The 15,873-nt window shown below is 37.1% G+C and overlaps 1 non-coding gene and 1 pseudogene across 1 annotated transcript; both read left to right on the plus strand.

The window, feature by feature from the left end:
* The first annotated feature begins 4,845 nt into the window (after window positions 1-4,845).
* LOC111897294 (small nucleolar RNA R71) lies at window positions 4,846-4,952 on the plus strand. Its single transcript, XR_002852180.2, has one exon. It is a non-coding gene; the product is annotated as a small nucleolar RNA R71 (small nucleolar RNA).
* A 2,816-nt stretch (window positions 4,953-7,768) lies between these two features.
* LOC111919430 (protein FREE1-like) lies at window positions 7,769-15,334 on the plus strand (annotated as a pseudogene).
* Window positions 15,335-15,873: the final 539 nt, after the last annotated feature.

Here is a 15,873-nt window from a genome sequence, read left to right on the forward strand (position 1 = left end):
CCACACTTATTTCATACAATGTCCCCATTGTATTCATAAAAATAAATCAAAATTAAAGAAAAAGGAGAAAAAGGAACAGACTCCCCTGGGATAGTGGCGTGAGCATCTCCAAAAGTGTGGAAAACGTGCAATTGGACTTCCAAAAATAGAAACTTGGTGTAGAACTGGTTGAATACATAAATAAACCACAAACATGACTCGAAACTTCAATTCTTCAAAGTGGGTATTTGTAAGAAAAAAAATATGGCTAATGATAAACTGGGTCACGTCGTGGCAGGTGACTGGCCACGTCGTGATATGGGTTGAAACCACGAACACCAAAATGCTGAATTTCTTTAACTGCAATAACGCCACGACGTGGCGTTAAGGATTCCACGTCGTGGAAACTGGGCATCAGCAGAAAATGGCTTATTTGTTTTATTTACTCTAGCTACTTTGACCAATGGCTAACTGGTTTCAGATGCTTCTATGCAAATATATTTCCCAACTATAACCTCTCTCCTAATATACCCCACACTTATCTTGAATTGTGGTTTCCGACTCACGACTCTAAGCTCCTTTGACAAACATGACTCAAAAGTTAACCTTTTATGCTCCTTCGAATTCCAATGCTAATCTGAAAATGGATCAACCCAAAAGAAAAAAAATAACATCATAGTTTAAGAATGTTTTACATCACACACCAATTTCAACATAAAAAAACTACTCAAAAACAAAAGAGAAAATAAAATCAATCATCATCTTGATCTTGTGCTCCACTTGGCCCTGCCCCGTCATTCTGCGGACACCATAGCTCCTCCCATGTCGGAAAATAGGGATACTATGGTGGCATAGAAGGTGGTCGGGTCACACCCAAATGCAAATAAATACCCTCAGTAAGCTGGGTATGGTAAATAGCATGCCCCCGTAGATTATCCAAATACGTTCCCACCCGACTCTGAAAAGGGTCGGTGGGCACTCCCTGCACATACTGCAAAGCAGCACGTTCTCTCTCGACTTCACATCTAGCCCGCACATTCCGACGTCGCGGTCTGGCTGGTGGTTGCTGTCCTGGCTGCACCTCCTCCTGCTCATCATCTATCGGCGGTATAACAAAACGACCCCTGATATTTACCACCGCTCGCATAACACCCAAGACTTGAATGGTTAAGTCTATGTCCGGGAATCAAGTATGATTCCTCACAAAGTCATGGGTCAAAATATGATATGACCTACCCAGGCGAGTAACCAAATGCCCCCAGTAATCGAGCTCCCAGGCGTAGAATTGGCCGCTTTCTTCCCCATGAACCTCACCAACATATAAGGTAAATCACAACAAACTCCCAGGGTAATAAGAGTCCATAAGTAAAATAGATTCTGAATGGGGACTTTATCACCATGATGCTTGTGATTTATTGAAAAAGTGATAAGGCGGTGCAAAAATCGGAAAACAGGATTCCGAATTTGTGACTCACTCGAGTCACGAGTGTTGTACTCATGGTTAGAAATGCCCCGCCAGAACTGCACATCCAAAGTACCGGGAGCAAAATCTCGAACACATTCAAGCAAGAACGGAATGAAAAATGGAGATTGCGTCTCCACTTCTGTATAGAGCCCCATACGCCAAGAAAATTCCCGAAGACTATACTCTCAATATACACCACCCAAACGAAGCACGAGTGCCCGGTTGTAGGTGAAATCAAGGGTGCGTTCCTCGAAGCATACGGTAGAGAAAAACTCCACCGATAATTCCCGATACATGGTTTCTTGAATGACAAATAAATTCCTCCACCCGTGACAAGTGAACGAAAATTGATCTCCAACATAAGTCTTCGACCAATAACGTGCCAACTCAGCTACCATTCCCACTCCACCAAGCCATCCCCAATCGATAATTGGGGCTATTGTAAACTCCCTATTATACAGCCATCCAAGCCGATTCTCGTACATAGTTAGCAACGGTCGGGGAATGTTTTGGGGAAACTGGTATAAGGGATGTATGCTTGCTACATCTATCGGGTTTTCCTCCTGTGGAACAGCTCGTCGTGGTCCCATTTCTGCATACAAAAGCAAACCAAAACAGCAAACATCCAAAGCATTAAAACATATTAAATGGGTCTGCCAGAAGTCACGACATGGCCAGGCTATGCCACGTCGTTGGCCGCATCGCAAACAGCTTCTGGATCGGTCATTTTATAAGCGATTTCTACCAAAATTAGTGCTTGGGGTTTGTTCCTATGGACATCTAAATGACATGCAATCTAAAATCAACCACTAGATTCAACCAATTTCTTGAATCATACAAACCCTAACCATGAAAACTTGAAATTGGAAGAACTAACTACAAAATAATGAGTAAAACACATACCAAGTAGATTAATTGGCAAGATCTTGCAAGGAAATTGGAAGTAGATTAAGAAATTGGCTATGGGGTTTTGTTGTTCCCGTTCTTGCGGCAGCTTCCAATATGATTGGGAATTATCGGTCAAAGGGTTTTAAAGAAATGGTCCCCCCTTATTTTTTTAAAGGCCACGACGTGGCTGGCGATGCCCACGTCGTGGAACTTAAATCTGTTTTATAGTCCCGTATTTCCATTTCGACCCACGACGTGGCTGGCTATGCCCACGTCGTGGAACTGCCAAATGCAAAATTTTAATAAACTCTAACATATTAACTAATTACTTTGCATATCATTCATTGTTTAAAGTTCCCCACAGCTAATTCTTTACCAATTATCAGTTTTTAGATGACGAATTAATGTCTTTCCTAAATAAAAGCTAAAAAAATTTAAAAGAAAAGAAAATGCAAACCAAGCTCGGGTTGCCTCCCGAGAAGCGCTTCTTTTTCTTGGAGTCTTGAGCTGGACTCCGTGCCTTCTACGTTGAATCTTCGGAAGAGTCTACCACTAGGATCTTTTGTTCCTTGAATCGCCGTTTGTAAGCTTGAACTCTCCTTTTATACGCCTTCTTTGAATTTTCCTTTTTAGCTTTTCCATCTTCTTCAAGCTTGCATTTTGTGCCCTTCGTTTGTTCCTTGCATTCCATAGCATTATCCTCCTCTTTTACCACTGTCTTTATTACTCTTGAAGTGACCTCCTCTTCATCACTTGTCATTTCCTCGTCCTCTTCGCTTACCCAAGAAGGCGGGCTCTTGTAAGCTATAACTTCAATCAAATACGGGACAGATGCCCTCGGTTTTGTCCTCTTGATTTGATGAACTACCTTTATCTCTTCTTCCATAAGTTTTTCCAGTTCTTCTAGTTCATTCTCTTCATTAATTGTGAACACCTGTTCTTTATCTTCTTGAAAGTCATCTTTTATCCCAAAGACTTCTTGTTCATCTCCAACCCTCAAAGTGAGCTTAGACTCGCGGATATCAACAAGGGCTCCAGCGGTGTTAAGCAATGGCCGGCCAAGGATTATTGGAACATCCGGATCTTCTTTCATGTCTAAGACTACAAAGTCTATTGGAAAAACAAATTTTCCAATTTTTACCAAAATATCCTCCACAATGCCGCGGGGTTGTGTCACCGAACGATTTGCCATGTGAATCTTCATTTTTGTAGCCTTCACCTTCTTAATCTCCAATTTTTGATAAAATGAAAAAGGCATTAGATTAATGCTAGCCCCAGAATCGGCTAAAGCATTGACCTTCATTTTATTCCCAAACTCACATGGAAGAGTGAGGCATCTAGGATCCCCCATCTTTTCTGGTGTTTCTCCCAACACAGCTTTTGAAGTTTGTTCACTTAGAATCACTGTAGACTGCTTCTTTAATTGCCTTCGAGTATCTATCAAGTCTTGCAGTAATTTCTGGTTCTCGGGAGCTTTGGGTAAGGACTCGACAAAGGGGGTATTAATTGGGATCCCCTTCACATGCTTTACATACTCTAAATGCTCCTTCTCCAGTAGACTAAGTGCACCTCGGGTGGGAAATGGAAAAGGTGGCTGATAAGCTGGAACGGGCTCAAAAGGTTTTTGATCAGACATGCGCCACATCGTGGCTAGAGGAGTGCCACGTCGTGGCGAGCCTGGTTCAGCACTTTCTTCATTTTCGATCTTTGATTTCTTGGGCTGCTGCGGTTCTTCTTCCAATGCCTTTAGGAACTCAGATATTGCATCTTCTTCAGTATCGATGTCCATTACGTGAGATTGGGTCTTTACTTCGGGATTCTTTGGGGACAAGTTTTCATGAACTAGAGTGGCTAGTTGACCAAATTGTACTTCAAGGTTATGGATGGAGGCTTGCTGGTTCTTTATCAAAGTTTGTTGTTCCATGATGGCGGAATCAGTGGCATCGTGTCTCTTTTCCGAAGCCTCCATAAATTTTATTAAAATGGTCTCTAGGTCGAGTTTCTTCTCGGCCGGTGGCTGCTCCTTTTGATAAAGGCCTCGACCTGTCTGCCTATATTTCTCTTCTTTTTGCTTCTTATACTCTTCATATGGCAGCCACTCCTTCTTCGGTTTCCTCCAGTCCTTATCAAACTTATCCCCACTAGAGTAGCACACTTGAGCTCTTCTATTCCCAAACTCATCTATATTGCAGTCCTTGGTCAAGTGTGAACCACTGCATCTCTCACACCCCACTCTTATGGCATGTATCGACTGGTCCATTTGTGTTATCCTGCGATCCATGTTATTCAGCATGGCCATGACAGCTGCAATTTCTTTAGTTTGGGCCCCTCCACCGCCTTTGATTCCATCTTGCCTTGGGTTGTGGTATTCGCGAGAGTGTTTCGCGAATTATTCAATTAGCTCCTTGACCTCCCTTTGATTTTTCTTTGTCAACGGTCCTTGAGAATCAAGGAGTTGTCTTGTCATCACATTGACCCCATCATAAAAGATTGACATCTCTTGCTGCACATTTAGGTCATGTTGAGGGCAAGTTCTGAGCAAGCCCTTGTACCGCTCCCATGCTTCGTATAGTGATTCCCCCGGCTGTTGCTCAAAGTTGGCTATTGCCTTCTTGAGTTTGGCTATCTTGGATGGCGGGCAAAACTAGTCCAGGAATTGCTCATGCATTTGAGCCTAAGTGGTGATTGTACCCGGTGGGAGTGCTTTCAACCACTCCTTAGCAGCTCCTTTGAAAGTGATGGAAAGCATCCTAAGCAAGACTGTGTTTCTGTTGACATTTGGGACATTGAAGTAATCTGCAATGTCGTTGACTTCATCTAGATGCTTAAAAGCATCCTCATGATCTTTCCCGAAAAATGGGATATCCTTTAGTGCGGTCAATATGTGTCCCTTCAGCTCGAATGTGGCAGTGGCAGGTATTGCGGGTTGGACTAAACCGGGACTCACATCTTCTCGAATCCGCTTCTTGTAAGCTCCCATGGACATTTCTTCAATCGCTACCATCTCGTTCCTTGGCTCGTTCTCGGGTTCGCTTGTGTGTTCTTCAAATTCTGGCTCGGTATCGCTTTCGGACTCGGTCTGGACGGGTGTATGATCTAAATGCTCAAGATTGCTCTTGTGCTTCGCTGATGAACTTGACTCTCCTGTCTTCTTTCCCGACTTCCTAGAAAAAGCTGACTTCAGTTCTTGCAAGGGCGTCTTTTTCTTGTGAAGTGCAGACTCGGGGTCTTCAAGTGGTGGCACCAAGTGTGTGTTTGAGCTTCTGGTCATGAACTCCTGCAATTTGCTAAACTAAAAGCGTAAAACTGAACTAAAATAAGAAAAACTAATCTTCAAAAAAAAATCTAGCTCTTACTGTCCACGTCGTGGCCAGAGTAGTGCCACGTCGTGGACTCTAGGAATAACAGAAAAAATTATTTTGCTGAAAAATTAACTTTTTTGTGGGTTTTTACTCCACGAGAAGGATCGATCAATTTAATGCAAATAAATAAGCTAAAAACTAAGTCGTTCCCCGGCAACGGCGCCAAAAGTTAATGTACACAAAAGTACTCACTAAATTTAATATTTATAACCTAACAAACTTAACTAACTATGCACTTATAGGCAGTGTACCTAGTCAGATTACAATATAGTTTGGGTAAGTCGGGTGTCGATCACAGGGAACAGTGTTCTAATTAATTTACTTACTATTAAAATAACCTAATTTGTTAACAAGTTTAAAAGGGGTTTTATCTGGTTTTACAAGATCAGATGAACTTAAATCAAATTCAATAAAAACACACTCTTGTTTAGTTTGAATCCACTTCTCCCTTATGGCTAGCTAATGATTACGGATTATTAAGTTGGTTTTTACTTGTATTAGTAATTTAGTTCTATCTTACCAATAATTAACTAATTCATGTCAAACCATGTATGTTCACACATAATTAAACACAGAACTAGATATGAATGTAAATATGCTATGTAAGATTTGTTGTATAAACGCAATTATGGTCACAATACACGTTCTCTAGCACAGCTAGGCTTTATTTATTCTAGTTACTAACTAAGATTGGTCAATCCCAGCTCTAACAATTCAATGTTCACTAAATCATTAGGTAAACAGGTTCATGCAGTTTAATGGTCACTAAGCTATACAGAACATGCAATCAAGCAATTAGATAAACAAATAATAGCATGCTAGGTTATACAAATCAAACACAAGCAACTTTTACCAACTAAACTTAATCCATAAGCATATAACTATTCATAAGTTCAAAGATTCATCTAGCTAAACAAGAGTAGCTAGATTCAACTGCTCATCATAGCAACTAAACCAAAACAACTAAAACTAATGAAAGACATGTTCTTATTTAACTAAAATATAAACCTTTACTTCTTTTGGTGTTGAAAACCCTCTTCCAGAACCTTTCTTTCGTTCCAAATCGTCTTCTGGAATTCCTTTCTTCTGCCAAAAGCTTCTTTTTTTTCGTAATAATCAGGAGGACTTATATAATCCTCAAAAACCCGCGCCACGTCGTGGCCAGATGTGCCACGTCGTGGGCTTCAAGCAATCCGTATCCTTCAAGGAAATCCTCCGCGTCGCGATATTTATCTTCAGGAACACCCGTGCCACATCGTGGGCTTCATCGCCACGTCGTGGATTGAGTGTCTATCATTAATTTATTATTTTCTTGTCTTTCAAGCCTCCCATGTTCCACATTTTGGCATTTTTGGCCCTCTCTTCGAAAATCCTTTATATTGACTGAAAATAACAATTTAAAGTCGTAAGTATCATTATTCAAAACATATTACCACTTTATTAAGAAAAATGTACTTAAATATTGCCTAAAAATAAGTAAAAATATGGCAATATCAAACATAAAATCTCAACTTCAGTGGTATATCTGTGATTTTCATTTTTAACAAAGCTCCAAAACTAGGGATGAGCAAAAGGACCGAACCGGACGGAACCGGCCCAAACCGGACCAGAACCGGGAACCGGCTTCGGCCAAAATCAAGAACCGAACCGGCCCGGCGGTTCTACCGGTTCCCGGTTCCTACCGGTTCTTGTCGTGTCTTCCAATGTTGGAACCGATCCTTGAAAATAGCATCATATGGTTCCGGTTTTTGCCGATTCTAGTGGTTTTAGTTATATCGGTTCCAGTTACTGGTTCCAAAAATCCACAAAAATAACGTCCCGGTCCCGGCCAGACCGCTTCCATCTGGTTCCGGTTCCGGTGCGGGTTCCGATTCCGGTACCGGTTCCCCGGTCCATATGCTCATCCCTATCCAAAACCCATAGATTTTACTGATTCTTTTTGTTCTTTGCTCATCCCAAGGATTATAAATAGTAATGCCTCTGGTGAATATCTGTTTTTCATTGAGTAAAATTCTTTTACCATTGGTTTTTCTGGCTTTTTTGATTGGTGACTCCTTTCTTTTTGCTTTTTTCGATGGATGACTACTTTCAAAATCAGAATCTGAATCTTGTAGTTGTTGTTTTTCAGGAGTTTTCCTTTTTGATGGACTTTTTCTACTTTGATTCTTTACTTTCTTTGGTACTTTTGTTAATTTTTTAATCTGGGAAATGAAAACATATAATATTTGAATAAGTTACTAATATATGAATATGATATATGCTCGTTGATTTATTAATATTTATTTGTTACAAAAATATAAATAATATATACAATTTTATTCATATATGAATATATTAGATATGATAGGAATTTTGTACCTTTCGCATTTTTCCTCTTTTGCATGGATCTTGTTTCTCTGATTGTTGGTGAATCTTTATCGTAAATGTTAGTGTTCTTACCTTCATTCAATAGTAAGTAGAAGGTAAATGAGTTTGATATTCAGGAATGAATATTTGAATAAAACATATGTATTCATATATTTTTATTCACATATGAATATGTTTTGTTATATTCATATGTGAATAGAACATATATAAGTCATTATTGTTGTGTTCACATTTGAATAATGTATGTATGGCAGCAAGCTGTCTTCTATTCATATGTGAATATAACATACATATTCAGGAATGAATATTTGAATAAAACATATGCATTCAGATTTTTTTATTCACATATGAATATGTTTTTTTATATTCATATGTAAATAGAACATATACAAGTCATTCTTGTTGTATTTACATTTGAATAATATATGTATGGCAGCAAGCTATCTTCTATTCATATGTGAATATAACATAAATATTCAGGAATGAATATTTGAATAAAACATATGTATTCATATTTTTTTATTCACATATGAATAATTTTTGTTATATTCATATGTGAACAGAACATATGTAAGTCATTCTTATTGTATTCATATTTGAATAATGTATGTATGGCAGCAAGCTATCTTCTATTCATATGTGAATATAACATACATATTCAGGAATAAATATTTGAATAAAAAATATGTATACATATTGTTTTTATTCACATATGAATATGTTTTGTTATATTCATATGTGAATAGAATATATATATATATATATATATATATATATATATATATATATATATAAGTCATTCTTGTTGTATTCACATTTGAATAATGTATGTATGGCAGCAAGTTATGTTCTATTCATATGTGAATATAACATACATATATTCAGGAATGAATATTTGAATAAAACATATGTATTCATATTTTTTTTATTCACATATGAATATGTTTTGTTATATTCATATGTGAATAGAACATATATAAGTCATTTTTGTTGTATTCACATTTGAATAATATATGTATGGCAGCAAGCTATCTTCTATTCATATGTGAATATTACATACATATTCACGAATGAATATTTGAATAAAACATATGTATTCATATTTTTTTATTCACATACGAATATGTTTTGTTATATTCATATGTGAATAGAACATATCTAATTCATTCTTGTTGTATTCACATTTGAATAATCTATGTATGACAGCAAGCTATCTTCTATTCATATGTGAATATAACATACATATTCAGAAATGACTATTTGAATAAAACATATGTATTCATATTTTTTTATTCACATATGAATATGTTTTGTTATATTCATATGTGAATAGAACATATGTAAGTCATTCTTGTTGTATTCACATTTGAATAATGTATGTATGGCAGCAAGCTATCTTCTATTCATATGTGAATATAACATACATATTTACGAATGAATATTAGTTTTGCTTGTGTTCAGAAGTAAACAAAACATATTTTATTTACCTTTTTGATTTGTTCTTGGTTTTCGTTTATATGTATTCTTCACTGTTGGTGTTGTTTCTGTAAGGGTAAGTAGTTAATATTAGGAAAACATAAGCGAAATGTTAAGTAACCTTTGTATTTTGATAGAATAGTTTTGAATAAAGATGAAAAATGAAGAGATGATGTAAAATCATTTATATATCAAATAATAATGGATTATTCTTACAAAAATTTCAAGTAAATAAAGTAATAACGAAGGACGGTTACAAGAATGAACGAGTATCATAAATTTCAAGTAAAATTGAAGTAAACAACCTTTTTTGAAGAATGAACAGTGTGAAAAACAATGTTTTTAGTTATAAATCAACTAATAATTTTCGAAGATTACGAGAAATTTCAAGTAATCAAGTGATAATTTTATAAATGATTCGAAATCGTTAAAAACTCGAGAAAAAACGCCGATGGTTACCTTCCATTGTCAAGAGTGAGGAAATTGTCTCGTTCATGTTTTCATCGGAAGACATTTTTCTTCGTTTATGTTATTTGATGCTTCTGCAAATTGTTTTCTTCTTATCGATTCTTCTGCAAATGGTTTTCGTGTTATGGTGTATCGAAGAGGGAAATGGTGTTTTTCTGTCGAGATTTGACGTGATACCAAATTACTCAAGTGCCCTGACGGTTTAATGTTTTTGGATTATTTACAAATTTGTCACCGCTCATTAATGTATTTAGATTATTTACAAGTTTGTCACCGTGCGTTTTTTAAGCTCATTAAAAGATTGGCTGAGAATGGTTCCCCCATTCTCAACCTTTTTTTTCTCAATTGAACCCTCTCTCTCTCTCTCTCTCTCTCTCTCTCTATATATATATATATATATATATATATATATATATATATATATATATATATATATATTCATATTCATTTGAGACAATGCTAATTTTGTGAAACCGTGAGACCAAATCTAAAAAATAATTTCAAAATGCAAAATAAAAGGAAAAATCCAAAAATTCTTTTTTTAATTATTATTTTCGGAACTCTAATTACCTAAAAAATAAAAAAAAATTGCCGTTTTTTTTAAAATACGTGAAATATTCTAATAGAATATATATATATATATATATATATATATATATATATATATATATATATATATATAGAGAGAGAGAGAGAGAGAGAGAGAGAGAGCTAGGTTCATTTGTAAGTATTGTGTTATTGTATGCATGATTGTGGACCAATCAAAAAATAATAGAAAAAACAATAATTAAATAAATGAATAAGGGTAAATAGGTAATTTGAGAAATAACTTCCACAAATACTCCCTATAATTTTGCTAGTTACGTTGAATGTAACCTAATTCCCCCCTTTTATAAAGGGCCTACTGATCTGATCAATCTTCCCCGCTTTTGCAGGTGCGCTTCGTCTTTCGATTTGCGAAGAAGAAGGATTCTCCGGGTCGAAGAGAACGAAGGAAAGGAAAATTTGAGGACCTAGGGGGTTTGGCTAGACCGAAGGATGAAGAAGAACGAACCAGCAAGCTGCTGTCGATTCTCGGTGGCTGAAGTCGTAAGGAGGTGAGCACCTCCGTTGTTTGAATGGTCCGAAGAACAGGGAAGAGGCAGCTAAAACTGTCGTCGACCTTAGGGGTTTCTGCTGCTTTATCAATGGTGGAACAAGCAAAAAAATAGATCGAGTCTTACTCTAAAGGTGGACCAATTTCATACTCAGATCTCATCCAATTTCTATTTGATGATTACGGAAGACCTATAACTTTTGGTTCTGGTGGCGAGAATACGCAGAGGAGTTCAATTTCATCATTAGATGATGCGAAGATTGTAAAAGCTACACCAAAAGTCCATGTGAATGAAGATGTGAAAAGCGGAGTGCAGAAATTCCGTGTAATTCTTCTCTCTGAAGGGGGTGGAGTTCAGGGAGACATGGATGTGCTATGTCAGGTTTGTTTTATACATTTCACAAATTCTTGATCATATTATTACATAGTATTTAAAGAAACTCAACTCGATCTTATCTCTGAAGATTGGTTTAGATGGTATTCGGATGCTTGATCCTGCAACAAACCGAACACTGAAACTCTATTTCCTTGAATCTGTAACAAGATGGGAGGTAAGTATGTTGCATCAAATTAATTTCTTGTTAAAGTTTAAAATCTCTTAAATACGACTCTAAATTCTTTCTTTCCTTATAGGTAATGGATTCAAATGTATTTGTTTTCTGGACCAAAACTTCCATTGATGTTGATGAAAGACGTGTTAGACTAAAGTCAAACAGTTATACCACAACCAATATCCTTGACATGGTAGCTGCTGCAAGCATTCGGGTTCTGGCGTACTTGTAACGCCCCATTCTTAAAGTACTTATTTATGAGTCCCCAAGATTTAAGAGGAAGGGTATTTTGGTCCTTTTATGGGAAATGGGTTTCATCCGATTTCGGACCAGGGTATGTATATAGAAGCGTAGGGCTTCTCGCCACCTCTTCGTGGATATAAAGTTCATCGAAAACGGAGCTAGAATGAGGGAGTTATGACACTTTGAAGATATTGGCATTTATGGCCCTTAATGGAAAAGTTGACAATGTAAGCCATGCATGCATGAGACACGCGTGGGTACGCCCAACGTAGGCTGGGTTACGCCCAGCGTAATGAGTAAATAGACGCGGGTGCAAGGTCGAGTACGCCCAGCGTACTAGAGGTACGCCCAGCGTACTCTCAGAGTCTTAAAACCCTAATTTTAAGGGCAACCACTATATAAGGAACATAATGGTTCCATCCTCATCCTCCATAAACACTCTCTTACCCTCAGAAACCCTAGACATCCTTCTTACCTACATTGTTGGGTGTGGTTGACCTTGGAAAGCTTGGATTAGCAAAGGAAAGCATAAAGGAAGAAAGGAGAAGTTGTCAAAGAAGGAGTGGAGTGGCTGGAACTTATAGATCTGGAAAGACATCATCTTTTGGAGCCTATGTGAGGTATAAAGCTTCTTGCTTGACATTCATATTGTATAGATCTATGTGTTGTGAAGTATTGACACCATTCTTGTCCCAAAAGTCCTCATCTTGATGCATGTTTCGAGTTGGTCGAGATTATCTATCCTTTCAGACCTTGGGAGGGGTCTTGAGTAAGAAAAATAAGGTCCCAAGGGTTGTGGTTGTCCCATGTGTGAGATAAGTAGGTCTTAATGGATTAAGACCTTTATATACGTCCCAAGCAATAAAGTTTAAGACTTTATGAATCCTAGGTATATTTGGCTTATGGATCTGAAGTTTGGACTTAAGAGGTTAAGCCATTAAGAACCTATGAGGATTTGAAGTCAGCGAGATTACGCCCCGCGTAATCTTATGTACACCCTGCGTAGTGATTATGAGTCCCGATTCCAACCCGTGAACTTTGAGTTACGCCCAACATACCAAGAGGGGTACGCCCAGCGTACTCCCTCTGTTGAGTTCTTCGTTTTAGGCCTTTAGAGTTTGGGCTGTTATTGGGCCATTAGAGTTTGGGCCATGGATGGACATTATGGATGTAGTGTTCTGGACTCTATAATTGTATGGACCTGGGATCTAGGCCCGTTTAGAAAGGTGGGCCCAATTTGGTAAATTGGGCTAATATTGAGCTTTGCTTTGAATTCTGGATCATTGGGCCTTCGTGGGCCATCAAGAGTAAGGGATAAGAGCCAAGTATGTATGTTAGGTCTAGACTAAGGCCCAATTAAGAGAATGGGCCCAATGTAACAAATTGGGCCATTAATAGGCCATTGGTGGGCTTAAGATCTTATCGGGTGATTGGGCCTTTCATATTTTGGTTTTGGGCCTTTGTCATGGACCAGATTGAGTTAAGGGTAAATTGGTCAATTTACCCTTAGAGGGATGTTGTGCTTGAGCTAATGGCTATTTGCTTTTCTAGATAGCTCGGGATTATCGGTGAGACGGTGGTTCAGGCATCTGCTTCGTCGGTTCAGATTGGCGTATTGAGGTGAGTTATCCTCACTATATCAATAGGGTCTAAGGCACCAAGGCCGGCCCTTTATCGGATTGTGATCTGGGTATCGTTGTTATGTTATTGAATTGTTATGTTTGCATCCTGGTAGTTAGGATGGTATATGTTGGAGACCTGGTTAAGGTCGGTATCCTGGTATATAGGATGGTATATGTTAGAGACCTGGTTAAGGTCGGTATCCTGGTTAGGATGATGTTATGCTATGTGATCTGCTAGATCGGTTTGATTGAATGTGAATTGTTATATGTTTGAATGTTTATGTGCACATGGTTGTGGGACTAGGGTTGGGTTGAGGCGGGTCCTGCTTTGTGTTGTATGCTAACATACACAGGGCGGAACGGTTATCCCGAAGGCCCAGCGAGCGCTCCAGATAGGCTGTAGGCCCCAAGAGGGCGGACCAGACGTGCCGAGGCTCGGAGAGTGGACCATGCCGACTAAAGGCCCGGTGCGGGCTGACCAGTCATACTGTAGACTCAGAGAGTGGACCAGGTGGATTGAAGGCCCGATGTGGGCGGACCAATCACACTGTAGACTCGATGTATGTGGCTAGACTCAGAGGGTGGACCAGGTGGACTGAAGGCCGGTGCGGCGGACCAGTCACACAGTAGACCCGAAGTGCATGGCTGTTCTGTGTTCTGTTATGATATGGCTTTTTATGCGTGTATGGTATATGTGGTTGGTATTTTGGGGATATCTCACTAAGCTTTCGGGCTTACAGTTGTGGTTTAATGTTTTTCAGGTTCTTCAGGAGACCGTGGCAAGGCAAAGGCGTGATCGTACCGCTCCTCATGATTATGTTTTATGTTGTGGTTCTGGGAAGATTCTGATAATAATTGTATTGAAAACCTTTTTGTAATAACTTTATGAAACCGGGTTGTTTTTTAAAAGTTTAAATTGGCTTAGATTTTTAGAGTGTTACAGTACTACTATGCTTCCATATTCTCTATTGTTCATAAACTTTTTTCTTGCATATTCATGGTTCTTCTTTTAACGATTTAGCTCAAGGAGATGGAAGAAGTAACAATCTCTGAATAACCAACTGAAAAGAAGAAAGTCTTCCCTGATTGGAAAAACTTGATTAAGCATGGAAATGAAGAAAAAGATCACTGGGTTAGTTTAATCTTCTTAAATCTAAATTGTATTAGAATTCTATTAATGGTGTCAATTGTCAAATAAAAATATTTGGAATTGAATCTTCTTTTGTATGTAGGTTCCAGATGAAGCATCTACTAAATGCACAACTTGTAAAACATATTTTGGAGCTTTTGTGCGAAGGGTTAGTCTGTTTGTTTAATTTCAATTCTTAATTCTTAATGAGGATTATTTATTTATTTATTGTTTTGTTTTCTCTTTTGCTTTGTAGCATCACTGTAGAAATTGTGGTGATATTTTTTGTGATAAGTGTACTCAAGGTAGAATTGTTCTCACAACAGAGGAAAATGCTCAACAAGTTCGAGTTTGTGACCAATGCATGGTATGCAATGCATAATTTAAAAAATAAAAAATAAAAAAATTATAATGTATAGACAAATATTGATTTTCTACTCATTAATTTTTTTATAGGCTGAAGTTACTCAAAGGCTGAGTCATGTGAATGAGGTGGCAGATAGAGGTTCTTTTGGGTTTAATAGACATGAAGATCTTACAAAATTCTACTAGAATGGAATCTTGAATTCCGATTCTGACAGAATTAAATCTTGAAAATGAACATTGTTTGGGATGAGGATGAACAATAACCACCAATCTTCCAAAAAGAATAGTGTATTCCAGCAGAATAATGTACGAAATAATGAAAAAAAAATATATGTAATAGTATAATCTGGTAGAATGATTTATATATTGTATTTCTTTGTTATTAATAAATGTAACATTCTCATACAATAGTATATAATTTTTTTTCTTTTCTAAGAATTTAATGAATTTTATTTTAACTTGTATCCAAAATTTTATTATTCTTCAAGAAGTTTATTAAATCAAAATATATATTACGTCAAAATGTGTATTCTTGTATGGTTCAATCATATTTGTTATTTTTCATTATATTGATAGATATATTTCGTCATGTTACGAATTATGAGAATTATCATCCATACAATCAGATATTTAAAACTAATACAATCTATTTCCTTTAAAATATGCAATTTTCCTTAAAATATGCAAATTTCCGTTATTAAATTTATACTAACTAACTAAAATACCCTTTTAGTTAGAATATATGGTATTTTTTATTTATATTTAATTCAATAATATGTAATAATCACTTACTTAAAATAAGTTAAATTGATTGGCCACATTTATTTATATAATAACATAATAATTACTTTTAATAAAATA

Source organism: Lactuca sativa, chromosome 5 (assembly GCF_002870075.4).
Source record: "Lactuca sativa cultivar Salinas chromosome 5, Lsat_Salinas_v11, whole genome shotgun sequence".
In the NCBI taxonomy this organism is placed as follows: Eukaryota; Viridiplantae; Streptophyta; class Magnoliopsida; order Asterales; family Asteraceae; genus Lactuca; species Lactuca sativa.